At 37.5% G+C, this 15,403-nt stretch overlaps 1 protein-coding gene and 1 long non-coding RNA gene across 3 annotated transcripts in view; both read right to left on the minus strand.

Moving 5' to 3' along the window:
• KDM4C (lysine demethylase 4C) overlaps window positions 1–15,403 on the minus strand; it is a 436,329-nt gene that overhangs the window by 211,697 nt on the left and 209,229 nt on the right. The window lies entirely within an intron of this gene.
• Window positions 2,345–4,081, minus strand: LOC146407030 (uncharacterized). The gene is made up of 2 exons (XR_014822326.1): window positions 3,641–4,081; window positions 2,345–3,521 (listed from the first exon to the last, which is right to left on the minus strand). It is a non-coding gene; the product is annotated as an uncharacterized LOC146407030 (long non-coding RNA).

Below are 15,403 nucleotides of genomic sequence, written 5' to 3' on the forward strand. Positions count from 1 at the left end.
GATCACCATAAATAGGGAAGTCTATGGAAAAACATTTCTTGTAAGAGGATTCATTATTATTCTAAGAAATTAGGATGGGAAAAACAGTATTTTAAAAAGTTTAAGGCTAACAAGCATCCAACATGCAGAACTAACTTCCACGACTGTTGCTATTAGTTGCCTGACTTTAGAGTCAAAAATAGAAAAAATGTGACATGTTAAGAATAAATCATGCCAACAACTTAGCAACACAAAACAGAACTTCTAAACATGCAATAAATCTTTTAAAATATGAATAATCTGTGACCAGTAATTTAATAGCTGGGAACATATCCTAAGAATATAATTATTACTTAATGTACAAGCTTATGTTAAGACTGTTCATCTCAACAGTGTTTGTGAATGAACTACAAAACAGAAAAAAAAACATTTTCTAGGAAAATGGGATACTCCTTTCAAAACTCATGGTATAACTTATGAAGGAACATTTAATGATATGGAAAGGCCATTAAGAGTATGTGAAAAAAATAGGTGATAATACATGATCATATATATGTAACATATATACATATATCTACCTATTATATGCACATACACATGTGAGAGACTGATCCACTTCTTTAAGTGTGATTTTGGGGACAGAAGTGGTGGGTACAAGCAGAAGTGGAAGTGGCATGAGGAGGTTGCTTGAACTAAAGCCCTACACTTGGAGTGGAAAAACCCCTTTTTAAGTGACAAAGTTTTTCTCACTCTTGATTTCACTACATTTATCCAAACCAAAAATGTTTCATTTCATAGTACCTTGTTCTTCAGATCACTTAGAACAATTTTTAATCATATATTTGTATGTTTAGTTGGTTAATGCCTATTTACTGCCCTAGAACCTACATTCAGTGAGGACAGGGCTCAGATCTGTTTTACATCCATCTGTATATCCATCACCAACACAGAGTATGAGCTCCATAAATACTAGCTGAATGGTTGCCAAACACTAGAATATTGTCAGTAATGTAAGAAGCAAGACAAATATGAAAATGAAAATCTAAGGTTGACCTTACTATATCTGAATTATTTACTTCTGTCATTTCTATTTACATAATTTAATTTAAAATTGAATTACTTGAGCATTACCTAGAACTTTTGATTAAAAGACCTCAAAGTGTTTCATTAGCAAATATGTGGACTCTGCCTTAATTAACAGAAACATGTCATAAATGTTAAGGGACACTTTTTTTGTCTTGTAAATGACACACAGCTATAAACTACAACTCAGATTTCTAACTCTCTATGTCTACTGTTTAAGAATAGATTTGGTTAAATCAAAAAAAAAAAGAATTTGGTTAAGTCAAATAAAATGTAAAATTGTCACTGTTGTAATGAGCACTAACAAGCTCTGGACAAGAGAAGTCCTTCACTATCCCAGGGGCAATGGGCCCACTGCTAGAATCCAGAAAGTGATTTGCTAGATTGTGCTCTATTTTTACTCTACAGAAACTCATTAATCAGTCCAAATGTTTTATTTTTTAAAAAGCTACATAATAAATGCAATTTTAATGATCTACATTTCCTCATATTCACATGTATTTTTAATACTTTAAATTCAAACTGGACTGAATCCAGAAAGTAATCATAAATACAGCCGGTATCAGCCTCAAACTCTGCCAAGTAGAAAAGACTACTTTAAAACAATTCTATCCAACCATATTTCTGATGCCAAAAAGAGCCCCCCACCTGCACAACTTATACAATAATCAGAGTAAAGATTGCTCATCTATAGGTGTAATAAGGAATTATTACAGGGCTGCAGTTTCCTTCATTTCCTCAGATGTGGTTTGCCTATTACAATCCATCATCTGTCAAGAAATAAAAAACCAGGACTGTTCTTTCTTCTCTAGCAAATGAATACAAGCTGTAGCAGAAATCCATTAAATCAAAATGCAAAAACCTTTCCTCATGGGATTGGAGAAACCCAGCTAAAGAGGAGAGGAAGGTAAAGCACTGGGAATGGCCGGGTTAGAGAACTAGTTCATTCCTTCAGTTTTGGTTTATTTTGCATTCCAAGAACTGTTGCCCCAGATCTTCTAAATGGCAGGGCAGGGGTCAGGGAGCAATAAACAACTATCACATACCATGTCTTCTCATCCTTTGCTTTTTCACTTTTTCTAAGAACATAAGAAACAAGTTGAAAATTGCTTCCCATTATTCTAATTGTGTTTGAAAAATCTATTTTGCTGCAAAAATGGACCACCTGATCAATATAATCTCTGACCCAAGACTGCAAATGGCAAGCTTTCCCTTTATAGTGCAGAATCATGAAGCCTAGCCCTATCTCACCACTCTGTGAAATGAATATAGAAAAGAAAACTAACAGAAGATGCAGTCCTTTAATCAAATATTAAATTACAACAATTCAATTTATTACATGTGTTGCTGCAATAATACCCAGAGTAACAAGCTATGACAGCATTCAGTTCACAAACATTTCAGTGCCTAATATAAGCAAAGAGGGATAACTACAATGACCAAACTTCATAAAAAAGTAGCTATATTAGGGAAGGCAGAAATCTGGAAAAGGTTTGCAATTCTCACCATTGGCTAAGTTTTATGGAACTGAAGAGGGTTGTTTTTATTTGTAATTTACTATTCATTATTGAGTTTATTCCAAAAAATTTTGATATAGCAGAATTCAATCACTACATTTTATTATATTATTCCCTCCTAAGACTTTTCTTCATTAGGACGTTTTCTAACATAAAAGCGCACTAAGAAAGATTCTCCCCCAAGCGTAGGACTTGTATTTTAGGCGAGGCTAGACTAGCCAATCAAACATTCTATCCCAATGAAAATAGTGACTGGTTCAGGTAAGCCAAAGGGATTAATCTCAAGACTTGCTCCTAGTCTGTTAGCCTAGAAAAGCCAAGTCATCTTTGCCACAATATGGAGAACAACAGCCTGAAAAGGAAGGTAAGAGGGACCAGACAGATAACTGAAGAGATACATCAAGAAGGTCCATTTTCTTTCTGCACCGATGGAATGTTTACGCATAAAGACTGTTTTAAGACAGGATATACACAACTGAATGTAGATTCAGAAGAAAACTTAAAATCATCTACAAGAATAGAAAGGATTTTTCAATCTAATTCTCTAGCCTGATACTAGAATTGTATCTACAGTTGAAATGAGAGCATAACAATTAGCATTTGACTTTCAGGAAAATGATTTCATAGAATGAAATGAAATGGGTTATCAGCTGAGAAAGACATATACTGTGAGCCTAGAACAAGTCATACAAGTTAAATTAACAAGAAAATCAGTAACAGAACATTATGTACAGGAATTTGCCACAAGACTATTTCAAATTTCCACTTTTACATGTGTTCGAAATAATTAAGGTCAATTAGCATGGTTAGAATATCAGGCCTAAAGATAAACAGATAAATTAGCCTTGTGTTTTTTAATCTAGAGACTTGATTTCCACATGACTATTAAAACTATTTATGATTTTAGGAATTCCCATCATGGCTCATGGTTAACGAATCCAACTAGGAACCATGAGCTTGCAGGTTAGATCCCTGGCCTTGCTCAGTGGGTTAAGGATCTGGCGTTGCCATGAGCTGTGGTGTAGGAGTTCCCGTTGTGGCTCATGGTTAATGAATCCAACTAGTAACCATGAGGTTGCAGGTTAGATCCCTGGCCTTGCTCTGTGGGTTAAGGATCTGGCGTTGCCATGAGCTGTGGTGTAGACGCAGCTCAGATCCCGTGTTGCTGTGGCTCTGGCGTAGGCCAGTGGCTACAGCTCCAATTCAACCCCTAGCCTGGGAACCTCTATATGCCGTGGGAGCAGCCCAAGAAATGGCAAAAAAAAAAAAAAAACTAGTTATGATTTTAAATGCCAGTCATATATACAAAAGAGTCTTCAATAGGAAAAGTTTATACACATAAATTCATTTCTGTCTCTATATCATCAAGAAATATCAAAATAGCAATTAAGTACTGTTAAACCAACAGAGATTATATATTCCAATGTACAGAACTAACATTACATTTTTAAAACCCAATGTAAAATGCACTATTTTAAAAACCTAATCTAGAACACTATCTCACTTTAATACTCAAATCTAAATAATAATTTTAATAATAAAATGTCAGAAATATGGCAACCTGTAACTAGAAAGATATAAAATTACTAAGTGGCTGAAAATGAATTACATATAACAGAAATTAATATTAAAGTTTTGGGCACTGAACTTATTGGAATCCCCAATTTTAAAAAGAACATATATATATGTGTATATATATATATATATATAGGTATATATATAACTGATTCACTTTGCTGTACATCTGAAACTAATACAACATTGTAAGTCAATTATACTCCAATAAAATTCTTTAAATAATAAAATTAATTTTCTATTTGGCAGAAATAAATTTTAAAGAACTTTTAATCTGGATTTCTTTCAGCAGTTCAAAGTTAATGTGTATTTTTCCTTTTCTTTTATATTCAAGTACTTCCCTTTTGTATTTTTAATGAAATAGTTTCACTTTATTATTACTTGGCTGCAGCAACATCTGAGATGACTGTCAATCAGAGACCAAAGGTTCTGCCTCTGAGAAGGCCTGGCTGGGCAGCATGTGAAATCCCTACAATGGATGCAGCACGAAGAACTGTCTCCCTAAGAGTCATCTGTTAAATATAACAACAGCACTCATGACTTTCTGTGTCCAATGGCAAGTTTTTGCTGTACTTTTTCATTTATGTTTAGTCTCCTGTATTCTCAAGTACAAGATAGAGAAAGGGGACCTACCTTAAATACAGGTTCTTATTTTTTTAAAAAATTTTAATTGATTGTACTTAAAAAGAGTTCAATCTAATGGTTATGAGAGCAAGCATCTCATTAATTGTGTGTTTACTATGTGCCAGGAACAGTGATCAGTACCACGCATCTTCTCACTGCATCAGTCCTTGTACTATCTCACTTAATCCTCACTCCTAGGAGAAACTATTAATATCCCTGTTTTGACTACTAATGTAGTACACAGAGAGTCAATAATCTGCCAAAGGTCATGAATTAAGTTAAGTGGTAGAGTGACAGCTTGAGACTGTATCTTTGGCATCAATATCAGTGCTCCTAACAATGGAGAATACAGTGACAGTATGGCATATGCAGTGCTGGTGATCAGCATTATCCCAGTCCTTCTGAACCTCTCCCTGTGTGGAGCTAACCCAGGCCAAAAGGGTTCTGATGTAGTCCTGATATTAAGCAGACCTGCAGAGACTGAAGGCAAAGGAAAGTCAGAAGACATTTCCTCATCAGGCTGCAGGCTGCTAGAGGAGTGGGAGCAGCAGGCCAGGGTGAGGAACAAAGCTCCTTGTCGTTCTTGAACTCAGGTAACACTTTTCCCTACACACTCCTCCAGTCCTTCCAACAATGTTGCAGCCTAGCTCCTATAACGAACAAAATTACTGGAAACTACTATCATTAGTATGTAAGTCTTTACATGAACACATTTTAACTCTGTATACCTTCACTTATGAAGAGTCTGTAAATTTTTTGGCGCACTTTTTATTGAAATATTTTTGTTTATTATTGAGTTGTCGGAGTCATTTATCAGATGTATGTTTTGTAAACGTTTTCTCCTAACTTGGGTATTCTTAATGAAGTCTTTTAATGAGCAAAATTTTTAACTTTAATGAGGTCTAACTCATTAATTTTTTTCTTTTATAATTACTGCTTTCTTTGACTTAAGAAACCTTTTCCTATCTCCAAATTATAAAGATATTCTCTTGTGTTTTCTTCTAAAAGCTTCCTATTTCAGTTTTCTTTCAGGTCTAGGATCCATCTTAAATTATTAGTAGTAAATGGTGGGGTTCAAGGTTCATTTTTTTCACAAATATCAAAGACTCTTTTTCCCCACTGGATCACCTTGGTGCCATATAAAAAATTAAATGCTATGTAAGTGTGGGTCTACTTTGGGTTTTCTCTTCTCCTCCACTGAAGAAGATCTAGATCTACACGTATGCATATTCTTTATAAAATATCTACAAAAAGGAACAGTTTTACTTCTTTTTTATCTTAATGTCCTTTACTTCTTTTTCTTGACTTACTGCAGTGGTCAGCAACTTCAGTAAAGAACAAAGAGAGGTGGTGATAAAGATAATTCTCACTCTCACTTTGTGCCACATTTTAGGAAGGAATTGTACAATATTCCACCACACAGTATGACATTCACTGTAGATTTCTTTTTTTTTTTTTTTTCTTTTTTTTTGCCTTTTCTAAGGCCGCTCCCGTGGTATATGGAGGTTCCCAGGCTAGGGGTCTAATCAGAGCTGTAGGCTCTGGCATGTGCCACAGCCACAGCGACCCCCGATCCGAGCCACGTCTGTGACCTACACCACAGCTCACAGCAATGCCAGATCCTTAACCCACTGAGCAAGGCCAGAGATCGAACCTGCGACCTCATGGTTCCTAGTTGGATTTGTTAACCACTGAGCCGTGACGGGAACTTCCCATTGTAGATTTCTTATACTTAGTTTATTGACAAAGTTCCTTCTGCGAGTGTTTAATCTGAAATAAGTGTTCCTTTATCCTCACTTATTTAAATGATCATATACTTTTTCTCTTTTATTCTGTTAATGTGATAGATTAAACAAACTTCTTTTTAAATACTAAACCAAACTTTTTGTATGTTAACTTGACTTGGCCATGAGGTTCCCAGACATTTGGTCAAACATTATTTTGGGTGTGTCAGTGAAGGAGTTTCTGGATGAAATAACCACCTGATTCAGTACAATGAATAAAGCAGACTGATCTCCCTAATGTGGGCAGGCCCCATTCAATCAGTTGAAGGCCCAAAACTGACTGAACAAAAATTCAAACCACCCCAGGAATAAGAGTGAACTCTTCCTGCCTTACTGATTGAGCTGAGGCAGGAGTTTGGGTTTTTTGTTCTAGGGCTGCATGGGTGGCATATGGAAGATCCCAGGCTAGGGTATGAATTGGAGCTGTAGCTGCCAGCCAATGCCACAGCCACAGTAATGCCAAATTGGAGCTGCATCTGCAACCTACACCACAGCTCATAGCAAGGCAGGATACTTAACCCACCAAGCAAGGACAGGGATCAAACCCGCATCCTCATAGATACTAGTTGGGTTTCTTACTGCTAAGCCACAAGGGAACTCCTGTGTCAAGAGTTTTGAGCTCATCTACACCAAAACTAAAATATCAGCTATTCCTTGGTGTCCAGATTGCTGACTACAGATCTTGGGACACCTCAGCCTCCATAATTAGAGATAATTGCTTATAATAATAAATCTCTTTACATATATACATTCTGTTGGTTCTGGAGAAACCTGAATGCTACACTTGTGTTCTGGAGATAAATGCTGCTTAACTCATCCATTACCCTCATTTGGCCATAGTTGAGCTGTAGCATATATCTGTATTAAAGAACAGAAAATAGATGTATGGTTTTAGGTATTTCCCTACAAACTGACTTAAGTTCGCATATTCCTATGCTTACACAGGCAGATCCTTTCTCTTTCATTTTCTACTAATAATTATTCTCTCATTAAAATGATATAACTCTCAAGATATAGTAATGAAGACAGGAACCATAAAAAGAAGCCTTCCCACTTTTCTAAGATTTGGCATCTCGAACAGAGGTTAAAAGATAAAAAATGTGGCAAGATAGAAAAACACTACTTAGGAAAATAATGTAGGAGTTCCCATCGTGCCTCAGTGGTTAATGAATCTGACTAGGAACCATGAGGTTGAGGGTTCGATCCCTGGCCTTGCTCAGTGGGTTAAGGATCCAGCATTGCCGTGAGCTGTGGTGTAGGCCAGCGGCTACAGCTCTGACTCTACCCCTAGCCTGGCATCCTCCAATGGCAAAAAAGACAAAAAAAAAAAAATGTAGGCAGAAATTAACTTAAGCTAGTCCTTCGGTGATCAGGAAAAAATTCTGAACTAAAAATATTTCTTGGTAATAAGCAAAAAAGAAGCAAGTTTTCCTTATTCTTCAAAATACCATCAAGAGGGTATGGAGGAAAAGAAATCCTCCTACACTGTCTGAGGGAATGTAAATTAGTACAGGCACTATGGAGAAAAGTATGGGGGTTCCCAAAAAACTACAAATAGAGTTACCAAATGATCATGCAATCCCACTCCTGGGCAAATAACTGGAGAAAACTCTATTTGAAAAGATACATGTACCCCAATGTTGACAGCAGCACTATTTACAAAAACAACTTAAATGTCCACTGACAGAAGAATGAATAAAGATAATGTTATATATATATGGAAATATCAGTCATAAAAAAGAATGAAATAATGCCATTTTCAACAACATGGGCCTAGAGATTATCATATTAAGTGAAGTAAGTCAGATAAAGACAAATATCGTATGATACAACTTTTATGTGGAATCTTTAAAAATGATATAAATGAATTTATTTAAAAAACAGAAATAGGAGTACCCGTCATGGCGCAGTGGTTAATGAATCTGACTAGGAACCATGAGGTTGCAAATTCAATCCCTGGCCTTGCTCAGTGGGTTAAGGATCCAGTGTTGCCGTGAGCTGTGGTGTAGGTCGCAGACGCGGCTTGGATCCTGCGTTGCTGTGGCTCTGGCATAGGCCAGCGGCTACAGCTCCTATTAGACCCCTAGCTTGGGAACCTCCATATGCCATGAACATGGCCATAGAAAAGACAAAAAAAAAAAAAAAAAAAAACTGAAATAGACTCAAAGACACAGAAAACAAATGCAGTTACCAGAGACATAGTGCGTGTGGGGGGGGATAAATTAGGAGTTTTGGATTAACATATACATACTACTATATATAAAACAGATAAACAACAAGGACTTAACATTCAATATCTTGTAATAACCTATAATGGAAAAGAATCTGAACAACTGTATCTATATATCTATATCTATCTAGTTATATTTATGTGTGTGTGTATGATGGTATTTAATTTTATTATTATATTTAACCATTTTAAATTAAAGTATAGGTAATTTATAATGTGTTAGCTTTAGATGCACAGCACAGTGATTCAGTTTTACATATACATTAAATACCATCAGTGTTATGAGTTATGTTCTTATGTCCAAATAGTCTAAATTATTAGCTTCAACAGTTTGCAAAAGAAGCTTCTTTTTACCTATTTTTCAAGCATTTACATACTCCTTTGGACTAAGGAATAGTTGACTTAGGAATAGTTGAAAAAGTGATAGCAATAAAAAGTAGGAAAAAAAAAAAAAGGAGTAGGAGAGTTCCCACTGTGGCACAATGGGTTAATGATCAGATCAGGCTTATCTCTGTGGAGGTGCCAACTGGATCCCAGGTTAAGGATCAATCTGTGGCACAGGTCACAGCTCCAACTTGGATTCAATGCCTGGCCCAGGAACTTCCATATGCCACAGGGGTGGCCGTAAAAGAAAAAAAAAAAAAAAAAGAGCAGGATGATGGAAACACCATCAAGTAAAAGAACCTATGGACTACAGCTTGGGATTGGGGAGGGAGAAGGATAGGGGTTGCCTGAGCCAACAGGAAGACTGAGAGGCAGAAAAGGGGAAGGTGCTCTAGATGACAGGTAACAGGGCATGTAACAGGGGAAAGAACACATCTTGTGAATTCAAAAACAATGGAAACATCACTATCAACTCAGATATCATTTTCCTCCACTGTTGTTCTTATGCTGTTACCAGTCTTATGTACTCCTGCCTCTTCTGGGAACATTCTCATCCTCTTGCTATAACCAAGCATATTTATCTAGCTAACATTCTTTATATTTAACCTTAAATGCATACAGACTAGGCCAGTTCCCCCTACTACAAATAATTCAATGCCCTCAATATGTGACACAAATAACATCATAACTAATCAGTTGTGTAATTATTTTATAAATGTCAGTCTCTAAGCCTTGCCTGTGAGAGGACAAAGGTCATGTCTGTCATGCTCATCACTGCAGCTTTCAACCAAGGGGTCAATAAACACTTTTGCATGAATTAATAAATTGAATGAAAAAATGTGTCCTGGGGTATATTTTAAACAATAAATTGTTAACACTAAAAATAGCATTTGTCTACATTTATTTATTTGCTTGTCACCTGCACCATGCATGTGCTAAATGCCAGGCTCAATTCTAAGCACACTACATTTGATAATTCAACTGCTAGAGATTGGTGTACTTATTAAGCCCATTTAACTAATGAAAAAACTAATACATGTAAAGGTTAAGTAATTTGCCCAAGGTCTTCAGTGGAGCCAAAACTTAAACCCAGGCAGCTTGGTTTCTACAATTCTTTGCTAATTAATTTTAAGACAATTCTATGAAAACAATATCCATTAAAGGATACTGAAAGAAAGTATCCTGTAAAATATTTAAGAGGTCTGGGATTTCACATTTTAGCTTGGCAATTCATATATATGAATTATGGAAAATATCAGTAACTTTTTGTTGTTGTTGCCTCTTTAGGGTCACACCCATGCCACATGGAGGTTCCCAGGCTAGGGGTCAAATCAGAGCTGTAGCTGACAGCCTGAGCCACAGTCACAGAAGCACAGGACCCAAGCCATCAACCAATCACAAGAATGTCCAAGAGCTGATCACACATCCCACAACCCACCTCCCTCACCCTGTATTTAAAATCCTTTCCCTGAAAGCCATCAGGGAATTCAGGCCTTCTGAGCATTAGCTACTTGGACACTTTGCTTGGTGCCCTACAATAAATGCCACACTCTCCTTCACCACAACCCAGGGTCAGATTGGCTTTACTGGGCTCAGGTGAGTGGATCTAAGTTTGGCAGGTCCTGCTAACTAGAACAGTGTTATAGGATGGGAGCTTATGCCATGAGGTAAGGACGTCTAAATTCAGAATGCTAAGGCAGGTTCAGCTGCAGTGTTTACTAGGTACCAGACATTTAATCACAGTCAGTCCTATTCTTGCTTTTATTAGTCAAATATTTCATTTTCTTCAAAATCATGCCCCATGGAGGTACTTATGCCTGCCATGTATCCCACTGTGACTCCACATTTCCCCACCACTCAGACACAAGTGCATAACAGAGTAAACGCTAGCAAATATAACCCAGCCAGGAGCTTGGTTATGATTTATAATGGTTTAAAAATGAACCTGAGAGAACAACAGGCATTTCCTTGTCTCTGATTAATGCGTACACTCAGCAGTGCAAGGAAACTGCATTCATAACATCCTTCAAACACCATGGGCCAGTAGGGGAAAGAGCATAAAACAATGACAACCTCTATGTAGGAGAAGCAATTACACAGAAAAATAACTATGGCAGTGAACAGACTACAGGAAAACAACAATGTTAAATACTACCAGTTACTAGTTTTTTGGAGGGGTTGTTGGGTTTTTTTGTTTTGTTTTTAGGGCTTCACCTGCAGCATATGGAAATTCCCAGGCTAGGGATTAAATCAGAGCTACAGCTGCCCACCTATGCCACAGCTCACAGCAACGCCAGATCCTTAACCCACCAAGTGAGTCCAAGGATGAGAACTCTCATCCTCTTGGACTTAGTCAGGTTTGTTAACCACTGAGCCATGAAGGGAACTTCACTAGTTACTAGTTTTTATTTTTGTTTGAGAGTGGCACAGACCTTCACTTTGCACACGACAACTGCAAGTCTAAATTCTAATAATAAACATTACTACTATAATTTTTAAGTCACAGTTTAAGATATAAAAAGATCTGGGAGTTCCCATTGTGGCTCAGCGGCAAGGAACCTGACTAGTACCCAAGAGGATAAAGGTCCGATACCTGACCTCACTTAGTGGGTTAAGGTTCAGAGTTGCCATGTGCTATGATCTAAGTCACAGATGTGGCTCAGATGTGGTGTTGCTATGGCTGTGGTATAGGCCAGCCACTGCAACTCCTAATTGACCTCTCACCTGGGAACTTCCATATGCCACAGGTAAAACCCTAAAAAGAAAGAAAATACATATACATACACATAAAAGAAGATATGAAAAGACAGTTTATGAATTACCAATGAACTATGCTATCTATAAATGTTATCTAGTTCTGATGAGAAATAGCTAGAATGTGACTTTTTACAGAAAAACAAACTCTATAAAAATTTTTTTTGACAGTTTGTACAACCACTTCTATCTCTGATGGAAAGTAGGTGGATAACTTTCAGTGGTTAGCACTATTAAGTCAGTAATAATAAATACCATGTGCTAAACTTGTAAACAAACCAGCTGATCGCCCTCTGCCTCTCTGTCTTGTACAGGAATTTCCATTCAACAGCCCCTGTTCAGTGCTGTGCATGTGTATGTTGCTACAAGATGGCAGGACTATACTATGGAATAACCAGTAGATAATTATAGAGCCTGTTTACAAAACTTGTCTAGCTATTCAAGATGTACTGCAGAGTGGTTATGTGTCAGCCTGCGAGAAAGACAGTGAATTTCAAAGCACTCCAGAAGCCACCTATCCCTACTTTCTTTTACAGCACTCCATGGCTCGTGTTTAGTCCATCCTACCAGATGTACCTAGTACATATTTTCCTGCATCCTTGCCTGTCTCCCACACCAGTAGTGCCCACAAGCCCAGGGGTTCTCAACCTCAGGCATCTTCCACCTCCAGAGATCTCTGAGAATGCAGTGGAGACATTCTCACTGTCACGAAAAGGAGGTGCTATTGGCATCTGTGTGCAGAGGTGAGGATGTTGTGAAGCATGACTTCAGAGCTGGGGTCAAGAAATCTTAGACTGGTGTCAGCTACTTGAGGACAGGGCTCGTCCGTCCAGGGCTTGCAGCATTCAGCTCAACCCTGCTGCGGGGCACGAGGTGGGCACCCAAGTCTAGGATAAATGAAAGCATGGGTATGTGAAAATTCGAACCAGTGTAATTTTTTTTCTTTTCCATGTTGTTTATTTCCTTTATTTTTTTCTTACTCAATGAATTCATTACATTTATAGCTGTATGATGATCATCACAATCCAATTTTATAGGTTTTCCATCCCACAACCCCAGCCCATGCCCCCACCCCCCGAACTGTCTCCTTTGGAAACCATAAGTTTTTCAAAGTCTGTGTGTGAGTCAGTATCTGTTCTGCAAAGAAGTTCATTGTGTCCTTTTTTTTCAGATTCCACCTGTCAGTGAACACATTCGATATTGGTGTCTCATCGTCTGGCTGACTTCACTTAGCATGATAATTTCTAGGTCCATCCATGTTGCTGTAAATGCTGGTGTTTCATTCCTTTTAATGGCTGAGTCATATTCCATTGTGTATATGTACCACCTCTTCTTGATCCACTCCTCTGTCAATGGACATTGAGGTTGTTTCCATGTCTTGGCTATTGCAAATAGTGCTGCAGTGAACAATGGAGTACATGTGTCTTTGCGAGTCATGGTCTTCTCTGGATAGATGCCCAGGAGTGATAGTTCTAAGTTTAGTTTTCTGAAGAATCTCCGTACTGTTTTCCACGGTGGTTGCACCAATTTACAATCCCATCAACAGTGTGATAGGGTTCCTTTTTCTCCACACCCTCTCCAGCACTTATTGTCTGTAGACCTTTTGATGATGGCCATTCTGGCTGGTGCAAGGTGGTACCTCATAGTGGTTTTGATGTGCATTCCTGTAATACTGAGTGATGTTGAACATCTTTTCATGTGTTTTTGGGCCATCCGAATGTCTTCTTTGGCGAACTGTCTGTTTAGATCTTCTGCCCATTTTTGGATGGGGTTGTTTGTTTTTTTGGCATGGAGTTGTAGGAGGTGTTTATAAATTTGGGAGATGAATCCCTTGTCAGTTGATTCATTTGCAAGGATTTTCTCCCATCCTGTGGGTTGTCTTTTCATTTTGTTTAGGGCTTCCTTTGCTGTGCAGAAACTTTTAAGTTTGATTAGGTCCCATTTGTTTATTTTTGTTTTTACTGTCAATACTCTAAGAGGTGGATCTGAGAAGATGTTGGTGTCGTTTATGTCGGAGAGTGTTTGGCCTATGTTTTCCTCTAAGGGTTTTATAGTACCTGGTCTTATATCTAGGTCTTTAATCCATTTGGAGTTTATTTTTGTGTATGGTGTTAGAGAGTGTTCTCATTTCATTCTTTTCCATGTGGCTGTCCAGTTTTCCCAGCACCACTTATTGAAGGGGCTGTCCTTTCTCCATTGTATATGCTTGCCTCCTTTGTCATAGAGAGTTGACTGTAGGTGTGTGGGTTTCATTCTGGGCTTTCTATCCTGTTCCACTGATCTATACTTCTGTCTTTGTGCCAGTACCATATGGGTTTGATGACTGCTGCTTTGTACTATAGTCTGAAGTCTGGGAGTCTGATTCCTCCAGTAATGTGCCGTTTTCAAACAGGCTCTGGGTGTATTTGGCTCTTTCTAACATAAAGGGTTCACATTTTTTGATAGTTTACTTTGAAACTTCCAAGGCCACCTATGTGCCTTTGAGCTATAAATTAAATTAAAGCCTCATGATGAACCCTGTTTTCTGGATTCAGAAACCCAATAGCAATTTCTTCCAGCCATGATCTCGTTTTGTTCAGTCACTCTTAGGGAGATTGGTACAGCCCATTACATTTGGGCACCACTTACTGCATCTTGTTTGTTATTGGGAATTGACTTTCTAAGAAGCTGTAGAATGTCTTAGGAACTGGCATCAAGTTTGTATACATGATGGAGGCTGGTAAGTATCTCTTATAACCAGAATTGACTCTTTTAGCTAAATGTTAAGCTGTGTGCTGCCTTTAGATCATTATAATAGGACAATGACACCTAAGTATACAGTTGATAAATAATGTTGAAAAAATACTACATTTAGAATCATTTATGTATTTTGTATATTTAAGAATAAAATAAGCACACAGGGAGTTCCCATTGTGGTACAGCAGAAATGAATCTAATATCCATGAAGATATGGGTTCAATCCCTTGCCTTGTTCAGTGGGTTGGGGATCTGGCATTGCCGTGAGCTGTGGTGTAGGTCACAGACTCGGCTCAGATCCCACTTTGCTGTGGTTGTGGTATATGCTGGCAGCTGTAGCTCTGATTCAACCCCTAGCCTGGGAACTTCCATATGCTGTGGGTGCAGCCCTAAGAAGCAATCAATCAGTCAATCAATTTATCAATAAGATAAGCATAAAGCATAGGGACATTCACATTAATTATCAAATAAAAGAGAAAAATTTTTGTGGTTTACTTCAGTTTAGTACTTTGTTAGTAAATGGGAAATAAAATCTTAAAAAAATTTTATTTCAGTAACTAGTAATACTATTTAAAAGATTTGTGGTAATATGCAGTTTATGAAAATTGACATGTTCTGTCATTTTAAGTATTTTTAGATTTCTTCTCCTTTGTTTTAGTATTAAGAGTAGAGTAATATGATATTTGAAGATTGGACTTGCTATTATTTAGTCATAATTTAAGAAATAATAACTAGAG

Source organism: Sus scrofa, chromosome 1, assembly GCF_054392235.1.
Source record: "Sus scrofa isolate SSC_HxYL_T2T_F1_AM1 chromosome 1, Sscrofa_HxYL_maternal_Yorkshire_Landrace_v2.0, whole genome shotgun sequence".
Taxonomy (NCBI): Eukaryota; Metazoa; Chordata; class Mammalia; order Artiodactyla; family Suidae; genus Sus; species Sus scrofa.